Source organism: Phascolarctos cinereus, unplaced genomic scaffold (genome assembly GCF_003287225.1).
Source record: "Phascolarctos cinereus isolate Bilbo 61053 unplaced genomic scaffold, phaCin_HiC Scaffold_2;HRSCAF=192, whole genome shotgun sequence".
Lineage (NCBI taxonomy): Eukaryota > Metazoa > Chordata > Mammalia > Diprotodontia > Phascolarctidae > Phascolarctos > Phascolarctos cinereus.
The window spans coordinates 282,201,968-282,221,962 of record NW_027555625.1 but is presented as its reverse complement, the minus strand read 5'-3'; the positions used below and the strand labels follow the sequence as shown (position 1 = coordinate 282,221,962).

General features: G+C 42.3%; 1 protein-coding gene across 2 annotated transcripts in view; it reads right to left on the bottom strand.

Annotated features, from left to right (window-relative positions):
• ZNF423 (zinc finger protein 423) overlaps positions 1–19,995 on the bottom strand; it is a 427,104-nt gene that overhangs the window by 280,950 nt on the left and 126,159 nt on the right. The window contains exon 1 of one of the 2 annotated variants that reach the window (XM_078150083.1): positions 3,750–3,836. The exons of the other annotated variant lie outside the window; for it this stretch is intronic. The gene's annotated coding sequence lies outside the window, so the exon portion shown is untranslated. Of the gene's footprint in view, positions 1–3,749; positions 3,837–19,995 lie in introns of those variants that run through there. 2 annotated transcript variants of the gene reach the window in all.

Here is a 19,995-nt window from a genome sequence, read left to right as displayed (position 1 = left end):
TTTCCAGAGGTTTGTGAACTTAAATGGGAGAAAAATTGCATCTTTATTTTCACTAACCTCTAAATGAAATTTATCATTCCTCCAATTATTTAAAAACATTATTCTGAGAGAGGGCCTAATGGCTTCCCCAGACTGCTAAAGTGGTCCAAGTTACACACAAAAAGGTTAAGAACCTCTTCATTAGATGATCTGGAGCTGACGTCTGGCCCTAAGATTTACCATCTGGGTGACTATGGACAAAGAAAACTTTCTGCTTCTAAACCTCAGTTTCTCATTCATAAAATTGTAATAAAACCACCTTTACTATCTGCTCCAAATGTTGTGAGAAAAGCTCTTTGTAAACCTTCAGGTGCTGAGGAAATGGGAGTTACACTTAGTGGCAGTCTAATTCTACAGACAGGCATCAGAACACAATTGCTAGACCAAAGAGATAAGTGATAGCTAGAGTAGGAAACAGGAACTAGGTAGTGCAGCGGATAGAGTGCTGCGCCTGGAGTCAGGAAGACTCATCTTTCTGAGTTCAAATCTGGCCTCAGACACTTACTAGCTGTGGTGGCCCTGGGCAAGTCACTTAAGACTGTTTGCCTCAGTTTCCTCATCTATAAAATGAGCTGGAGAAGGAAACGGCAAACCACTCTAGTGTCTCTGCTAAGAAAAATCCAAATGGGGTCATGAAGAGTTGGACAGAACTGAACAGCAGAGAGTAGGAAAGGACCACAGGCTTAGCACTGGAAGAAATCTTAGATATCTAGTTTGAAATCTTGTCCAATGTCTTTAATTTCCCAGTTTTCCACATAAAGAGTTTGGTGACTTCTCCAAGATCACATAGGTAGTAACGGCAAAGGTGGGATTTGAAGCCAAGCCCTCTACTGCCAAACCTAAGGTTGTTTCCACTGTCACACACTGCCTCCGGGGTAGATGTGAAAATACAGTTGATTCAAGATAGCAAACTTCAGACTATAAATATTTCAATTTAGATATGTAATGCCAGTAGGGTTCTATTATTCCCATCATAGAATACACACACTTCCAAGCCCATCTTCCTATCTGGACCCCACGAATGTGTATTAGCACTTATAAAATGCTGCTGCATCCTTCCACAATGCACGTGTAGCGTGACACACAAGTGGAACAGGGCTCCAGCCATAAAAATCAATGTTTCCATTTGTGGTCTATCATAACATCTCTCTCCTTGCCAATGAGGTGATGTGCAATTCTAAGGTTATTTTATCATCAGAACACACCAACCCCCCTGCCATTAAAAGCTAGGGAGTACATCCATCTCAGGAAATCTGATCGGTTGCCATCACAATAGCAAGGAATATAAGGCAGGGTAACAAGAAATATCATTCCTGAGTCCTTCAATATTATCAGTCACCTCACAACTATAGCTATGTAGTAAAGCACCCATCTCTGAAATTCCAAGTTTACAATCTCTTCTTTCAATAAAAAAAAAATGTATTGTAGGGGGAAGGGTGTGGGGTGCAACCATAATTCTGACTTCATCGACTACCCTGCCTCATCCTATAATGAGTTACATTCAGGGCTACCTTGTTTCTACTTCAATTAACACATAATTTAATCAACATATTTAAATTAGCCCTTTTATTCTTGGGTGGTTATTGGCGCCACTTTCTATACTTGTCTATTCCTATTCTGGAGCCACAATCCTTACAATGCATTTGATCTTTTTAAATCCAGCACATCCTGTCGAGCTGATAGTTAATAAATCACAGTGTCAATTCACTGGTTTTGGATGGCAAAAGCCCATAAATTAGTCCAAGAATATAAATCCATTTTAAAGAACTGTCACCTATTCCCTAGGGTCTCTGCTAATGGGAATCAACGTGGTCTACCAGAATAGGGTGGAGGCAAAGGCTGAAAGTGTCCAGTAGGGAAAGGTATAGGGCTTCATCTCAAGTCACCCAGGAGTCCGTTGAGAGACAGATGGTCCAAATTTCAGCTAGCCCCTTTAATAAGTATAATCAGCCAAAATGTATCATCAACTACGAGTTTGTTTAACCACACTTCCTTCCCACAAGGGAGGATTCTATTAGGGAGAGAAGAACACACTGGGAAATTGCTGTGATTTTTTAAAAAATACTTTTGGTAAAAATCTTTCACCAACCCTCTTTCCTGGCATAGTAAGGTGAGCATATTGAATATAACTTAACCTTTTACTAATGACTCTAAGTTACTATTATAAACATTTACAGCTGTAAATACTGATAGTGTAAGACACAGATGGCTGAAGGGGAACTAATCCTGGGAGACCCTATCACAGCTACATATTTGGGGTTTTTTCTAAGAATAAAACATACATACATACATGTTCATATATTATTATTTCTCATAAATAACATTCATAAATTTTATATATGAGTGTGGATAGATAGATTTAAATTAAACAAAAAATACCCACTAGAAATAGGTGTCAATACTCAGTCGTTCCCCCACCTCCAATATCCTCTCCTGCCCCCAATGATGCCCCCCATGAGACAACTGACAAATAAAACACCCTTCCCCCCAAGAAAGGACATTGAGATTTGGAAACTTTAAGAACAATAACACCTCACGGTTACACTTTAGTTCAACTGTCCACATTACTGTCTTCTTTCCAACCTATACTCCCTTAACTCAGAATAAAGAAGGTCCTAATAGTTAGGTAATAGATGGGAAAGAATCTGATTAGAAGGTAGTATTGAACTGAGCCTTGAATGATGCTAGGCAGAGGTAAGGGAGGAATACATTCTAGGCACGAGGGACAGTCTATACAAAGGCACAAAGACAGGAGGTGGAATGTCATTTATGAGAAACAATAAACAGGCAAATTTGGCTGCAATGTAGAGTGTGAAGGGGAGCAATGTATAATAAGCCTGGAAAGGTAGGTTGCAGCCAGATTGTGAAGGGTTTCAAATGCCAAATGGAGGACTTTGTTTTTTATCCCAAAGGCAATAGGGAGCCACTGGAGCATTTTGAGCAAGGGAGTGACTTGGTCAAACCTCTGCTTTAGTACAATCATTCTGGAAGATGAAACGGAGAGGGGAGAGACTAGGAAGTTATTGCAATAGTCCAAATGATAGGTGACGAGGAATTGAATTAGAGTAGCCCTGTGTGAGTGGAAAGAAAGAACAGACGTGAGAACTACATTGTAGAGGCAGAAACAATGAGACTTGGCAACTCAATAGATATAAGAGAATGAGAGACAGGGAAAAGTGGAAGAGGATGCTGAGATTTTGAAACTAGGTGACCAGTGGTACTCTCAACAAAAGGTTGTTCAATAAGAGTTCAAAAGAGGCGTGCGTGGGTAGGGCATGGGGTAAATAAGTTCTTTTTTGAACGTGATGACTTTGAGATGCCTATGGAATATCCACTTGGAAACGCCCAATAGACATTTAGTGATTCTGGTCCAGGAATGCGAATTGGGCTGGATATATAGAGATGAGAATCATTTGTATAGAGATGATAATTGAATACACATAGAAGCTAATGAAACTACCATGAGAGAGAGTGTAGGAGAGAAGTGAGAAGGGTCTAGAACAAAGCTTTAGGGTTAATCAACAGTTAAGGTGCAGGGTCACGGATAATGAACCAGCAAATGAGGCTAAGGAGAGCCAGACAGGTAGAAGAAGCAAGACAGAATAGTGTCCTGAAAACCCAGAGAGAACAGGGAATATCCAATAGAGCACAGGGATTAATGGCATTAAATGCTGTTGAGATAACGGAGCATGAGGATGAGAAACACACACCTGGAATTGGCACCTGGTGCCTAAGAGGGCAGTTTCTGTTACCCCATGTCGGATTGCTGGAGCAGAGGGAGAGGGTAACCCCACCTTGGTCTCCAAAACTTGTCTCCAGCTGCAGGCACTGGTCCTAGCCATAATGAGAGAGATCATCCATATTGCATTGTATGCCACTACCCCTGAAACTTGATACTGGCCAAAGTAAATTGCAGAATCAGAAAATGTAACAGCCCCAGTTGGTCTGGTCTTTTCTGCATAACCCTGGAGCTAAGCCTATCTGTGGTTCCTGAGTCCTTTCCTGAGTCCTGCCTCACGTTTCCAGTATGGTGACCTTTGGGATTTTTGCTATCCTTTGGTATCCTGAAACGGCATCAGACCCCGATGTACTCTCTGGTTTCCTGGAAGGGAAACTTGCGGCTTGACAATACCCAGGGGCCAGGGTGTGACAGTTGTCAGGAAAGAAGGACAGGCAGAAGAGTAGTCAACAGAACTTTGAGTCCTCAGGTATTTGACCCGTCAGTCAGTCAGTCGATCAAATGTGTCACGGGTACCATAGTGAGTACTACACAAAGAAAAGCCAAAGACAGTCCCTGCTCTCAAGGAGCTTCCAGTAAATCAGAATGTGAATAAGACCAGGAGCCAATAGGAAGGAAGTGTGTGGCAAGAAGTAGTGACACGCTAGATGGGGAGTCAGAATGTGTTCTGACGTGGGCTGTGCTATACCTGTTTGCAATTTTGGGCAAGGTCCTTTCCCACTTTGGACCCAACTTTTCCCTGTGAATATTAGAAGGTCAAATTATATGACAGAATTGGAAAAATCTTAAAATTAGAAGAAGCCTCAGAGGTTATCTCCTCTGATGACTGTGATCAGAAATTTCCTCTACAATGCCCTTGACAAAATGTCACTAAGCCTCTGCCTGGGGATAGGAAGTGACAGGAAGATCACTACTTGCCAACGATAGTCCCCTTCCACTTTGGGGCAGCTGTTATCATCAGGAAATTAGGAAGTTTTCCCTTTCATTGATCTTTCTAGCTCTATAATCTATGTTTATACATCCTAAGTCTAGATTGATACTGAAATACTCCATCCCCTGCTTTCTCTCACAATTTTTTTTCTCCTCTTGCCCTGTCTCCAGCAACCACCTCCAACATCACCTTAAAGTCCTTCTAAAGATTTCCTTAGGGATGCTTAGTTGAGGGCCTATGCAAGAGACTAGACTAGAACTTTGCTCCTTATCAATTAATCAATTAACAAACTTTTATAAATTATGAGCTGTGTGACAGGCACTGTATGGGAGCTATTGGATACAAAACTGCAATGGCCTCTGTTTTCAAGGACCTTACAAGTTGTTGTTAATGCTCATTTACAACATACTAAATCCCATTTCAAAGCACTATTTGGTTATAACACAAGTAGGACTATATCCCACATGCATCAAGTGCCTATGATACTATACAGATTATCTCCTTTATTATTATACACGAGAGGGTTTTAACACACTCACAATATCACCACCTAGCTAAGCAGCTAGGTAGCATAGTGGATAGGGTACTAGACCTGGAATCAAGAAGACTTGAGTTCAAATACAGCCTCAGACATGAATTATGTGACCCTGGGCAAGTCACTTAACCACTCTCTGCCTCAGTTTCCTCAATTGTAAATGGGTATCATAATAGTACCAACCTCCCAGGGTTGTTATGAGAATCAAATGAGATAATATTTGTAAAGTGCCTACCACATAGTGGGTGCTTAGCAAACCTAGCAGATGCTTGCTTTCTACTTCCCTTCCTTCTTCCAATGGGTAATGTAGACTTGTCCTTTACCAACAGTGCCCAGTATCAGAGCTGCAACTAACAGGAATTGTACCTCGAGTAAACCAGGGGGCTGGAGAGGGAAGCATGGCATTCTAATGAAGGGCTAGAGATGACAGTATGGAAAAGCAAAGGTGACACCAAGAAGGAAGCAGCAGTGTTCAACTCAAATAGAAATCCTATGAACAACTGGGAGGTAGCTACTAGAAGCATTTTCATCCCCATTTAACATTAAGATTCAAATAAGTAGACGTAGCTAGGTTGCACAGTGGATAGAGCTCCAGCCTTGAAGTCAGGAGGACCTGAGTTCAAATCCGGTCTCAGACACACAACACACAACACATACCAGCTGTGTGACCCTGAGCAAGTTACTTAACCCCAATTTCCTAGCAAAAAGCAAAAAAAAAAAAAGAAGATTCAAATAAGTGACCTGTCCCCACAATCACATAGATGGTAAGTTTTAAAGGTAGGATTTGAACCCAGGACTCATCTGATTCCAAGTCTAATATTCTTTTTAATACACTATACCTTTAATGGAGAAGCTGGGCGGGGGGAGCCATGTAGAAAGAACTGAGGGAGTTGCAGTGGTGAGATAGCTGATAGGTTAAATGTATGTATGGAAGTTCTAATGGGCAGTTAAATGGTACAGTGGATAGAGCACCAGGCCCGAAATCAGGAAGACCTGAGTTGAAATTCGGTCTCAGACACTTACTAGCTGGGTGATCCTGGGCAAGTCACTTTACCTTTTTGCTTCAGTTTCCTCATCTGTAAAAAAAGCTAGAGAAGGATACTCCAGTGTCCTTGCCAAGAAAATTCCAAATGGGGTCACAAAGATTATATATGCCTGAACAACAGCAACAGATGTGAGCTCTGAGTATTTCTGTCGAACTAACAGAAATCCTTCTAACCACACTTCCTCTCTGTGACCCTCTCCAGGCACTACCCAGGATCAATCACACTCACTCCCCACAAGGTAGAGACCCCCAGGGCATCTTTGGAAGAGGAGTAACCTTGGCATAAAGAAAGGAAATTTGGGAGTGAAGGGGAAGGAAGTCAGGTGTGTAATTCTTGCCTTTTATTTGAAAACCATAGATTTTCCCCCCACTCAAACACTCATAGCTACCTTTCGCTTTTATCAAACTGATTAAATCCCAGAGCTACACCAAATGGAATCAATTTAGCAAACACACTTATTTCAAGACACCCAGACTAAAGCAGGGCCAGAGGCAGTTTAGAGAGAAAGCCTGGCTTTGGGAGGGGAGAGATCAGAGTCTGGGTATGTGTAAAGATATAACAACAGACTATTTCCTCATTTGCAAAATGAGGAGTTGGGTTAAACAGCCTCAGAGGTCCTCTCCAGCTCTCGTTCTGGGATACTATGACTAACAAAACAATTATCATAGGTGACTATCCTAAGTCACATGTCATTCCTTCCCTATGAGGCAGCAGAGACCACCAGAGAAGGCAGGATTGATGGCCCCCCAAAAAACCAACCGAACAAAAAACAGACTCAAACCCAGCACCCAACTTTGAAGAGATTTTTAAAAGCCTACCTGCTCAAGAGTTAAAGGAGTAAGTATTAAGAGACCTCGTGGGCAATAAGGAAATGAACTACCTTTCTAGAAAGAGAAAGTATAAAGTAGAGAGAACAGAGAGGCCCAGGCAGACTTCAGGCAAATTAATAGGAGTAAAAGACGGTGAGCAAGAAATTGCCCACCTTCTAAATTAGATTTCTCCAATTCAACCACTGAAGGCTGATGGGATTCTCTCATTGCTGAGGCCGGAAAACAGAGAAGGGGAGGAGTATGACTACTAAGCACCTCTCTACATTCTTGGCATGAGTGCCCCAGGCAGTATTTTCCTCAGTAAGAACCAAATTAAAAAAGGGGGCACCCAGCTGACTTTGTTACCAGCATGGGGCATTTCTAGAGAGAAGTGGGTAGAGATGGGATTCTCAGAGCCCAGAGTGGACGCATCTTCATGTAACTGGGGCAAAGGCCGGCCCCATCTTCCTCCCTGCCAGTCCCCTTACACATCATCTTCTCCTAGGGCTCAGTAGGGTACTATGTGCCACTCCCCAACTCAGGCCATACCAGATTCATAGCCAGTTCACTAGCTCATTGGGATAGAGCAGATATGCCTCAGGGCTACCCAGAAGAAAGGGCATGTCCATTCTTTTCAAATCCTTGTCCATCCTTTTCTCCGATTCCAATTCTAACACTCTACTATATTCTATGCTAAGTGGCAAAAGAATGAGGACAAGTGCTGTTCAATAAGCAAGAGCTCATAGGATTTACAGCTAGGTAGTATCTCAAAGATCACCTAGTTCAACATTTCTACTTCACAAAGAAACAAACTGAAGCCAGAGATAGAAAAGGGAATTGATTTAAAGTCACTTGAAGGGAAGGGAGAAAATTAGAACAGAGTAAGCAAAGAGGGAGAGTATTCTCATTTTGTTTAATTTGTGTAGGAGACGGTAAGTAGACCAGTCTGGTTGGGACAGAAATTTTATGCATGAGAATGCTGGGAAAAGATTAGGGAGGTAGGTCAGGACCTCATTATGGAGAGCTCTGAATGCCAGGCTAAGGCATTCCAACACTTCACAAGACAGCTAGCCATTATCCATCCACCAAGTCAAACACGGACAAGAGTCCAATTTAGCAGAACACCACTCCAATGAGCAGGACCACTTGATAAACAATGAATTCCAGGCAAGCTCAGAGCTACGAACAAGAGCATGGGTTCAGCACTGAGAGGACCACAGATTAACACTGACACACTGTTACCAGGCAACACAGAGGTACACTGCCATAACAAGACAGAAACTACGTGAAAAAAGTCAACCCAAGGTAGCCAATTGAATTGATAGTGAATTACTGAAATAAGGGAGATTGCAAATTAATTCTACACACACATACATAATAGCTTTTCTCAGTTGATAGGCAGACTCAGAATCAAGGCATCAGATCCATGCACTGGTCCTGAACAGCTACTTCCGAAGTCACTGAAGGAAAAAAATAGCTCCTGACCACTAAAAACAACTAAATCTTCCCAGGGAATATTCCATCTTTTGATTTGGGCTATACCTACATACACTAAGCACTGAAGGAAAGGCCAGATGTTTTTTAAAAAAATTTCCCTGGAGCATTTTTTAAAATTGAGAATATTTGGCCATCCTAACAGCCCAAACATATCTTACACATTTCCACTGGCAGCACATTCCCATGGGAGATGGTTGGAGGAAATGTTCTCACAAAGCACTGATATCCTGCCCACCCCAAGTCAAACGCTGGTTTCAACCACAACTGTATTTCCACTTGAGACACACCTGCAAGAGAAGGAAGGGCCTTTAACCAACCGGTACTATTAGTCCTGGTCAGATAGAACTAAACAAAACATTTGCCAGAGTAGATGTGGATTTGAAGGAAAGAAGTTGATGTGGCTTAGTCTATATGCTTGCCAGAAAACATTAGACACTCTAACTGAATCTCCACACTTTGAAAATGTGCTTTGTTCTAGCCCCAAATTTAGAAATTCAGTTATTATTTATCTTAAGGTTTAAAATATTTGCAGTGCAATGCAGAAAGGTAACATCTTGCCCTCATGATCTAAATGATCCCTTTGACCAGTGGTGTCAAACTCAAATAGAAACAGGACCCACTAAATCTTAACACCTAAGGATCCCTGTGGGCTGCACATTGACTTAGAAAACCTCATGTTAACATTATCTATGTCCTATTGTGCTTTTATTTATTTTGTTAAATATTTCCCAGTTACATTTTAATCTGGTTGAGAGGGCAAGAGCAGCACATTTGACATCTCTGCCCTAGACAGTGAGGCTGTCATCACATCGCATAATTTGTGAACCCCGTTGTACTTCTCATTTAAAGAAAAAACTTTAGGCAACTTGTCCTGGAAAGCCTCTTGACTTCCCACTCACCTAGACAAAAATCCAAGTCCACCATTAACAAGCAGTCACATCAGTACATCCAAGCACTTTAGCATGAACAGGATTGCTGGCACCTTGCCATCATCCTCCCACCAAAACCCTCTCTCTATAAATTCCCTGTTTCTATGGATAGCACCCACTCCCAGGGTCTGGTCATCCAGACGTGAAACCTTAAAGTCATCTCTAACTACTTCCCCTCTTCCTCACTCCAAACATCCCATCAGTAGCCAAGTCATAATTATTCAGTCTCCATAATATTTGTTCTATCTATCCCTCCATCTCCATTCCCACTGCAATCACCCTAATTCAGGACCTTCTCTTTCTCACCTAGATTACTGAAATTGGGTCCTAACTAGTTTTCTTATTGCCATTCTATATCCTCCTTCATGCCACTGCCCAAATAATTTTCTTAATGTACCATTATGCTCATTTCACTCCTATGCTCAAAAACATTCAGTGACTACCAAAACAGAAATTCCTGACTTGTAAAGGTCACAATCTAGTCCCAACCTACCTGTCCACATTTTATCGCATCTCATTTACCTTCATGTCAAACCAAACTTCTCAGCCCACCTGATTCTTATCTTGCCCTTTCTCATCTTTGTGCCTTTGTTGACAACATTCCCTGCATCTGGAATGGACTCTCCTTCTATTCCCAACTGTTGAAGTGTATCCCTTCCCTCAAGGGAAAGAGAAGGGAATAAGTATATATTAAGCACCTTCTATGGGCCAGGCATGTGCCTTTACAAACATTATCTCATTTGATCTCTACCACAGTGCTATTGTTATCCCCATTTTACAACTGAGGAAACTAAAGCAAACAGAGATTAAGGGACTTGCCCAGGGTCACACCACTAGTAAGTGTCTGACCCAGATCTGAATTTAGGTCTTCCTTACTCCACACCCAGCACTCTATCCACTGCATCATCTAGCTGCCTCTAGGCCCCAATGAGATAGTTCACATCCTCCATAAAGACTTCCCTGAATCCCTGGGTAAAAAACTAGCTATTTCACTTTCCTCAGATTTCTCCTTACCCTTTGTTTAGACCTCTGCTTTGCACCTAAGAATTATTTGTGTACATGTTTTTCTCCAATTGAAAGCAATCTCTGTCTCTGCAGGGCCCGAAACATTTCCTTGTGCATTTCCTTGCATAAAGCAGGTGCTTAATAATTGCATATTGAATGAACAGATGAACCATTGTTTTACTCCACTTGGAAGCAATGTAGATGTCATATCTACTTGTCTCTGCAGAGCCTGAAATATTTCCTTGCACACAATAGGTGATTAATAATTGCTTGTTAAATGAATGGATGAACAATATAGGCAGAAGGAAGGCATATGATCTGGAACTGATTACGAGGAACTAGGAATAGGCTTAACTTTTAAGCTTACTGTTTCAATTCATTCTAATTCAAATATTATTTGTTAATCACCTACTGTGTGCACTGTGCTAGACACTAGGGATATAATAATGAAAGGAAAATAGTTCCTGACCTCAAGGAGCTCACATTCTACTGAGGAGAAACAACATTTTTATAGAAAAATAAAATATACACAATAATTTAATGGTTAGGGGAGAACCAGCAACTGAGGGAAAATCAAGAAAAACCTTATATAGCAGGTGACACGTGAACTAAGTCTTAAATAGAGAGAGGGATTCCCAGAGTCACAAAACATCTCAGGAGGGCAGGTCAGAAATCACAAAAACCCTGACAGAGCCCTTGCTCAAATATGTAGTGCAGAAATGGGCTAAGTATCTAGCAACATGAACTCAGACTTGAAAGATTGGAAATGGATTGCACCTTCCAGGAGCAATGCTCAGTGGATTATTCCCACCCAGAAACTCTCCACCCATATACACACAGACATAAGTTCAAGTACCCACAACACATCTGCATATATGTCTGTTGAGGGAGTCAAAGGAACCTTTGCACATAGATAAAGGAAACAGGCCAGATCTCTGCAGGTTTCATTTTTGTTGGCGGCCTGATTCACCTATTCCCATTCCCATCCCAGATGGCTGAAATAGGGCCCTGCACCAGGTGACCTCTCAAAGTTCCTGCTGCCAGGCCTGGCATTATATGTCCATTTCACATTGTCAACTCCTTAAGGGCAAGGACTACATCCAGCCTCTTGGTTCTAAATTCATTATACCATAGCATCCCTTCTCCTGACCAAAAGAAAAGAGGAAAGAAAAGGAGGCAATGTGGGGGGAGGAGAAAGAGACAAAGACACAGACAGAGAGAGACAGAGAGACAGAAAGGAAGAGCAAAGAAGAAAGGGAGAAAAGGAGAGTGGGGGGAGAAGAGAGAGGGGGAGAGAAAGAGGGGGAGAAAGAGAGAGAGACAGAGAGAGAGAGAGAGACAAAGACAGAGAGAAACAGAGAGAGAAAGGAAGACCAGAGAAGAAAGGGAGAAAAGGAGACCAAGGGAGGAGAGAGAGGGGGAGAGAAAGGAAGAGAGAGAGAGAGAGAGAGAGAGAGAGAGAGAGAGAGAGAGAGAGAGAGAGGAGGGAGAGAAGAGAGAAAGGCAGAGAGAGAGACAGAGAGAGAGACAGAGAGAGAGACAGAGAGAGAGAGAGAATCCTAATACAAAAAAAAATTATTTGGTCCAGCATGTAGTTAATGGTGTTGGCTTCCCAAGCCTTACAACTTAATAAAATTGATCTCACTGCAGCACTGTAATGAAGAACAGTAGGATAAAGCTACCCTCAAACCATGAAAATTGTATAGTGTTACCTCCTTGTGACCTCCTAAGGCTGTGGTCATTCCATCCTCTCCAAGCTGTCCTTTGTCTAAACCTGACAGCAGCCTGGATAGAGGAGATGGCGGACAGGGAACCACGTCTGGGGGAGAGTTATAGGTTTGGGGTTTTTTGCTGGCTTTTTTCTTTTCCCAGTGTAGAAAGGACAGAGGGGGAGGGATACTTGGAAACCTGGAATGCTTTCCTCACATAATAAATCATGCTAACCAAGATGCATGCAGAGTCCCTCTCCTCCTAATTGCACCCCAGACCTGCAGTACAGGAGGAGAGGGAGGTCATTAGGAATGCAAATGACCAGTGACTAATGTAACTGAGCCCAGGGAGGAGAAAGGAAGAGATACTCACTATATTCCCCAACAGCCTATGTTTTGAAGGGCCCAAACTTAACATGCAGCCTGGCTCTGATCACTCGAATGACTGTTACAGTCTATTCTGCTTAAGTCAGGAACAAAAGAAGGACAAGATGGCATGAGCCACACTGGGGCTGGGCACCTAGGCAAACCGAGCCCCCACCTTTCCAGCTTGCCTGGGAGCACAGGAATCACAGAGGCTTTAGCTTCCTTTCATGTACACCTCAGTGGCTTCCCTGAGCAGCTGTCCTAGTACAGCATTACCCGTCAGAGGCCTAATTCAAAGATACACCCCCCTACACCCCCGACTTCTCTTCCCCCAGTCACTGAGAGGGAAGACGAAATTTGCCACCTTTCCCTCCAGCCACTGCATTTCCCATGAATGGAGAGATTGTGGAAAACCTTTAAAAATTAACAAGTTCCTAGGGCATGGAGAAAGACTGGTAAGTGGCTGTATTTCGGGGAATACTGAAGTGGTGTCTCGAGAAAAGAAAGCATATCTGATGGAGTGTTTTTCACCATTTTGTTACTACTATGGGAGAAGCAAAATAGTAACTCATTAGGCTTCCAGGAATAAGGCCCGGCTCAAATATTGTATACACAGCCTAGTAAGGGAAAAGGAGAGGTCCTCCTCTAACTCATCCATACCCCAAGAATTAATACAAACAGAATAACTTCACCATCCACTACAAGGATAAAACAAACCTTATATGTTTGTGCGCTTGCTCTCTCTCTCTCTCTCTCTCTCTCTCTCTCTCTCTCTCTCTCTCTCCTCCCCTCAAAAAAAAAAAGGTTTGGGTTATAGGATTTTTTGGTCCAATAATTAGGTGTATGGAGCCCCCAGAAACTTTGATTTAGGAGTCAGAAGTCAGGCCAGAAATGACAATCATTGAACCCACAAGATCGTCACACTAAGAGTTCTTTGTGGGGCTGTACAGTAGTATTAAGTCAGCAATCCCCGCCCGCTAGTTTCATATCTTCTAGATTGTTCTGGATCTGAATGGGGAGCCCCCCGTAGACTCAAACAGCCTGGCTTGAAACCTCTCCATTTCCCATCAGCTTTTGTGCGACTCACTCCAGGATAGAAAGAAAAAAAGAAAAAGAAAAGAAAAAAAGAAAAGAAAACCTTCTCTGCTCACTCACCAAGATACATTTATAAGCAGTGATGAGTACACAGTAGAGAACCAGAAAAAGGAAGAGTGGTTAAGATTAAGTGGAGATCAGTGGCCAAGTGTGCAAATAGGAGAGAGACGCCCCCCGCCCCCCATCTCCAGACCCTGGGCTCTGTGCTGGTCCCTCTACTTGGCGAGGCCTAGAAGTATGGACACACACACACATCTTGCCACCATTCCTTGAATGGCAACTTTCTTGGGATGTCCTTCAGTCAACATGAAGAAAAAGCCTTTTATTAAATGCTGCTAATTTTTTTTTATTGATCATACTATGAGTGATTTCATTTTCCACTATGGCAAACATCTCATACTAGAGGGCTCTAGGATTAAGTTTCTTACTCAGTCTCAAACAACATGTCACTTTTAATCAAATTTTGGTCCTATTATTGCTCAAAAATTAGAAAGCAGTTTCTTTGTATCACTGTTGCCTCCCACCCCCATCTCCCTTTCAAAGTTTCCTTGTGGAAAGGTTATTAAACTTGGAATAAATATACATGCAGAAAGTGACAAGGAAATTCTGCCCTGTCTCTAACCAATTTTAGCATTAGCTTTTATAATTTTTTTAGGTTGATTTTTCACAGAAAGACTGCTCATAATTATTGCTCGTGCTCTCCCAAAACACTTATGTTACTAAAGTGTGAAATGTCTTCTAACACAAAGACAGATCTCTGGGAAGTAATTACAGAAATGCATTCAGGGGCAATAACGCTATATTAACTGTCAGTGGCATACATCTTCTGAAAAGGCACTTGTTATGAAGGAGTTATTTGTGTAGCCGTTGGCGACGGCATCGCGGGCAAGCAAAGACTGAAAGAATACATTAAACGCCGAAACATCAGCTCCCTCATCAAGGGTCAAATTATGTTTAAATCATTACCTTGAAGTCAAGCAAACTCTTACCTGACTGTCTATTGTAAAGACATTTCTGAGACACGCTTCAGCCGAATGTGGTCTCCCTGTATGCGCTATGGTGCAATTACCCGGAGTCTCTAAAGAATTCTGCCAGGAGAGCTTGTCACAATAGGGAGAGCCGAGGATGCAGGGTGTCTATTAAATGCTAACTCGTGTCACCAAACAGAATTTTCAAGAATTATAAATTGCAAAATTGCCTCCCAGCTGACCCCCACACATTAAGAGGATCCCGGAGCATTATGGAGCATAGCTCGAGGATGGGTATCAAAGGCAGGCACCAGAGGAAAGGGTTTCTCTGCTAGGTTGCCTTTTGAATTGAGCTGAACTGAGGGGGGTGAAACAGATCCGCCTCTTCCTCCCCACGATCACCCCTGCCCCACACAGTCTGCTTGGGGCTCAATGCCCCAGCAGCTATCATCCAGAGTTTCATCCAGTGACATCTCTGGCAGTCGAATGCCATAAAACAGAAGCTGTCAATGAATGTGTGTCACAGAGAATTAATGAAGGGGAGAAAGCATGGCAGGAGTGCAAAGAAGCCTCCCAAGTGCTAGGCTAGTCTTCACAAAGGGAACCTCTATTTCCCTATCTCTGAAATGGGCTTAGCCACACTCACCATCACGCTGGGAGGGTTTCCGAGCATAGAGGACTTGGAATAAATTGCTGTCTTCAACTCCCCCTTTCAAAGCTTTTATTTCCAAAGAGAGCTTAGCACTTTCTAAGATCTCTCTAGCAGAATAAAAAGGGGTGTCTTAACATATTGACAATCAAAGAACTCATTTGCCCTGGGAAATGCCAGCTAGAAAGACTCTAGCAGCAACTCTGACAGAGTTATTTCATAGTTCTCTTCTCGCTTGCAGGCCCTAAGATCATGTCTCAGTGGTAAGGAGAGACCTCTAATTCAGCTCTGTAAGTGGAAGGTAGACTTACAAAGCCCATCTCTAGAGGAGAGCAGCTTAATTTACAGGTGCCAGTGAAATGTCCTGAGACAAGGCTGGGACACAGGCAAAGAAAGAAAGGGCGGAACTGGCCAGGAGGGGATTTGGGTCCAGCAACAGGCTGAGTCCCAAAGAGTTAGTTATGGCTTGGAAGGGTCAGCTGGCTATTCACAAATTATGAGGGTCATAGCTCAGTCTAGGGAATCATATAAGGCATGAGAGGCAGCAGGGTGCAATGTAAAGTATGCTGGAGGGGGTGGGCAGTGAGAACAGATGATCTTCAAGGTACCTTTCAGCCCTAAATCTGTTATCTTAGGAACTAAGGTGGTTAACAATGGTACAAACAAGAGAGGCCTGGGAGGACAGAGGGTTAGAAACAGCAGCATTAGCATTACTCAACAAGTCAGAAATAGGAGCACTGATGCAGAGATTGGTTGGAATGCTACCGGCTTCTCTACTCTTAGCTATGTATGTACTGGTGATCCAGGGCTTACAAGTGTGTGTTTGCAGCCTGAGTAACAAGGATCCCACCTGTTCTTGATTGAGGCAGGAGTGGAATTTAAGCCTTCCAATAGGTTCTAAAAAGACCCTCATATGACCAGATGAACCTCAGCTTCTAACACCACTGCTGAAAGGCAGGGTTTCCCACGTTATATAGGGATGGACAGCTGGTATTGTCATATCCTGCACTTATTAAATGTTCTATATAGGTGTCCAATAAACATTAAGTAATGGCAATGATTGAAATAATTGAAGTGCTTCTAATTTTTTTGTGTCATAGTCTGTCTTTGGCAGTTTGGTGAACTCTATGGAGGCTTTCTCACAATAATGTTTTTAAATGCATAAAATAAAAAACAAAGGATTACAAAGGAAACTAATTATATTGAAATAAAAAGGTAATTTTTTTCCCATTCAAGGTCATCTACCCATAGACCCCTTGGGGGTTCATGGACCACAGGTTAAGAACTTGTTCTAGACAAAGACCTTGATAATTTATAGACCCCAAAATATTGTACTAAAATCTGCAAGTTGGAAAGTTTATTTTACACAAACACCCATGAATTCTCTCTCCTCTCTCTTTGTCTTTGTCTCTTCCTTCTCCTCTCTCTGTTTCTTTGTCTCTTTGTGTGTCTGTCTGCCCCCTTCCCTCCCTCCCTCCTCTCAACCTCCCCCCCCACTCCCACCCCTCAGCCACCAGGCTCAGAGTCAGGAAGACCTTGTGGCTCACGGTCAGGAAGACCTGGTTTCAAGCCCATATTCAAACACATACTAGTTGTGTGACTAGGCAAGTGACTTAACTTTTCAAGGCCTCGTGCAACTCTCTAAAACTAAAATATGACAGCAGGTGCTGTCCTTTATTAAAGGGAGTTCTCTATTGGGACCATCATCCCCATCTTATCTATCTCACAAGGTCATTGGGAGGATATTGCTTTGCAAATCTTAAAGCATCACTGAAAGGTGAGTTCTTATAACAGATGTTTTTAACAAATGGTCATCCAGAATTAAGTTCAGTGACAAGGGGGTTCACTAATTTAAGAGTCAACCCATTCCGTTCTTGAACATTTACTATTGGAAAGTTCAGTTGAATCAAACTCTGCCTCTCTCTATCGTCCACGCATTGACTTCAGCTCTGCCTTCCATAACATGACAGATTGAATGTTCTTCCTCTTCAGAATATTTAAGGATAAGTCTCTTCCTCAGACTTTTCTCCCTCAGGTTTTATCCCTCATCATTTAAATCATTCCTTTCACAACATGCCTTACAGACCATTCTAGTCTTCCTCCCTCTACAGTAGACATACTTGAATTTCCAGTGTCCCTCCTAAACCATGATACCCACAAATGAATCCACTGTTCCAGATGTGGCCTGGAGTACAGTGAGCGAACTACTTATTATGATCAGAAGTTATGCTGATGGAACCTCTGGCTATCACAGAATCAAGGAAACTCAAGAATTGGGAGGAACCTTAAAAGTCATCTAGTTCAATCTATATGTGTGAACAGGAATCACCTCTACATGTGGCCACCTGGCCTCCACTGGAAGACTGCACAGATGATAAGAAACCCACTGTTTCCTGAGCTAGCCCATTGTACTTTTGGACAGCTCTAGTTACTAGGAGGTGTTTCCTCATACAGAAGTAAGAAATTTGCTTCTCTGCTCCTCCCACCTGATACTCCTAGTCCACATCCTTGTGGAGGAATCTCTATCTGCCCATACATAAGTGCCCTGCTTTGGCACCTCTGGCTGTTCCATGGATGACAGAGGTGACTTAACCAAGGGAAAAACCAGAGGACAGCATTCTCTCAGCCCACCTACTTCCCCAGCAGCAAAGTAGTCAGTGTTAAAAAGTAATTTACTATTGATTGTCACAAACAAGTCTTACAAATCTGGCAGAGATGACCCAACATCCTACACAGAAATGCTGCCATTTGGAGCGAGGGCTTACAAAATCCAAAAGCTCTCATAGCCATACAGTGTCAGAGATGCTTTGGGGCATCACACTGGAGATAGGAGGGTGCAGCTTCACTCATGCAAGGCCTAAGCTAACTGACACCTGATAATCAGCCCAGAGTGAAATGCACAGCTCGCAAATATCCACCTTCCCCAGGTGATGCACACACGCACAGTTGTCTGCATCTTCTGAGTTTTGACAACACAGACACTCCACAGGAGCCCAACTGGTCCAAGCTAATTCCATGTCTGCTAGCTTCTTCAGACTGAGTGATCAGTTTTGCCCTGGTCTACCTTGAAAACTACAGCCATCTAGAACTATGTGTCCCCTATTCTCCTTCCAGAGTTGGGCTTCGTACGGTATGGCTAAAGATCATAAAAGAGCCACAGCCAGGCAGAGTTAGAAGGAACCTTTTGTGCTCATTTGATCCAGCCTGCTCATTGCATAGATGATAATACTGAGGCCTGAAGAGAGAAGATGTTTGTACAAGGTCATATGCTGAGTGGCAAAGCCAGATAAGAAACCAGGTCTCCTTACTACCAGCATAGCTACATGGATGAGATCCAAGGACCTGGATAAATGCTTTTGTTACACTGGAATTTTATGTGTAGTGCTAAATAATTCAAAAATTTAAAAAAAAAAAAACGACTCCTGCTGTGGGGCTTATACATCTTTTTGTCATGCAGATTTTCACTATAATGGCACTTGTTATAATGGGATTTTTACCTCACTGATTTGAAATTTGTAATAATTAAGATAGGATGGACTGAAATTTACTCTGATCCTATCTGGGGATGAGGGAAGCCTTACTAAGCAAATAAAAAGTGTAAACAAGAAAGGGGGCAGAATGTTTTTCCTACTTGAGAGAACAAGCTATTTTAAAGCACTTTAGAAGCACTCATTTCTAAACAGGCAATTAATATGTTAATTAAGTCATTCCTACCTGTTCATTAAAGTAGGTCCCCTAAGGACCTTTACTTGGCAATGGGATCCTAGGATTTAGAGCAGAAAAGGACCTTAGCGATAATCTAGTCCAACCCCTTTGCATTATAGAGGAGGAAACTGATGTCTTCCCAAAAAGCTGAAGTGACTTATCTAAGGTCACATAGGTAGGAAGTAGCAGAAATAGAATTTGAATCCAGGTCCTCTAACTCTTTTCACAGCATCACATCCCAGTATAGAAATGCTTTATGGGAAACACTATCTCCTAATGTCCAAGTATATAAGAAAGCAGCCTTTTAAAAATAATTAAGGTTTCTCATTACTCAGACTGGCCCACCTCCCATTAAGTCTAAATATGTATATGAGGAGCAGCACTGGGTAATGAAAAGAATTTTGAACTTGGGAGTTCAGAAAGACCTCGAAATAAATCCCACATCCACCATGCACAGGGCTATGCAACAATGGGCAAGGCATTTATCCTCTTTTGGCCTCTATAAAATGGGGATAATAGTCTCCAGAGTAGCACCCTCCAAGGATTGTTGCAAACCTGAAATGAGACAATGTATATAAAATACTATACAAATCTCCTCTACTATTATTATCTGTAACTTCTAACTTGGGGAAAGTAGAGGGGGAAGGAACAAGCATGCTTTGACTGTGGATTCAGGTAGAATCTAAAAGTAATCCCTGGCTCCCTTCCATGAACACACATCTAATGGAAAAAATGACTTGAGTAGCTCTCTTTAGGACAGCATCTGTTAGCTGTTGCTGATTAAAAGAAGTTTGTTGCTAAGAAAAGGCAGCAGATGACGCAAGGTTTATCACTAGCTACAGGCAAATGTGACCCTGCTAAAAGTTCAAACACCTCCCAGAAGTAAATCCTGTTCTTTAGCAAGTTCCAAAAAAACAACAGTTACTTCTCTGCTCAAACCTTTCTCTTAAGGTCCTTCCCACAGCCCACACCA